Source organism: Cetorhinus maximus, unplaced genomic scaffold (genome assembly GCF_964194155.1).
Source record: "Cetorhinus maximus unplaced genomic scaffold, sCetMax3.hap1.1 HAP1_SCAFFOLD_458, whole genome shotgun sequence".
Lineage (NCBI taxonomy): Eukaryota > Metazoa > Chordata > Chondrichthyes > Lamniformes > Cetorhinidae > Cetorhinus > Cetorhinus maximus.
Genome location: NW_027596402.1, coordinates 294,561 through 295,345, shown reverse-complemented (window position 1 = coordinate 295,345; position 785 = coordinate 294,561). Strand labels below are relative to the sequence as shown.

At 44.3% G+C, this 785-nt stretch overlaps 1 non-coding gene across 1 annotated transcript; it reads right to left on the bottom strand.

Annotated features, from left to right (window-relative positions):
- Nucleotides 1-369: 369 nt before the first annotated feature.
- LOC144673766 (U1 spliceosomal RNA) lies at nucleotides 370-532 on the bottom strand. The gene has a single exon (XR_013574415.1). It is a non-coding gene; the product is annotated as a U1 spliceosomal RNA (small nuclear RNA).
- Nucleotides 533-785: the final 253 nt, after the last annotated feature.

Genomic DNA, 785 nt, shown 5'->3' with positions numbered 1-785 from the left:
GCGGTGCTGGGAGTGCGGGGACTGTTGTGATGGTGGGTTGGGTGTTAGATGGGGGTTGTTTGAGAGAGATTTTTGAGTGGGCAAACGCGGGGTTAAAAATGGCGCGAGTAATTTGGCGGCCACGAAACAAACGGTCTGGCGAAAATGATGCATAGATGGAATAATTGTCGGCTGATAATGACAGGGAGGAAAAGAATGGGGGTTGGATAATATTTGCGAGGAGGAAAGAAAAAGATAAATAACCAGTCCAGTATAGATTTTGAAGAGCACACATTGGGGGTTATATATTTCTTTTTTCAGAAAAGGTTGCTGACAAGAAATAGAAGAGAAAATGAAAGATATGATGAAATCTATTTTTTGAATTGTGAATCGGGGAGAGCGCAAACGCAGTCCCCCACTACCACAAATTTTACAGTCGAGTATCCCGCATTTGGGGACATCGCAGGCGTCAGCACACCCGAAGTGCAATGGGCTAGCATCGTCCTGGGAGAACCTTTTTTTTTTGCAAAAATATACTTTATTCATAAAATATCTTCAACCACATTCCAAACCATTTCAAAAACACCATTACAAGGGTACAATCCGGTTCAACTTTAACAAAATGTATCACCAGGTGCATCAGTACAAACAATATTACAATCATTTACAGGCTTTCACTTTGAGCTGTACAGCCCGAGGGGCTCTAAACAGTTCCCAGTCTCTCGGTGCGCTGTGGCAGAAAGGTCTTAGACAGCGGCCCTTCCCCATTGCGCTTTTGCAGCAGCTGCCCCAAGCTTTAGTGCGTC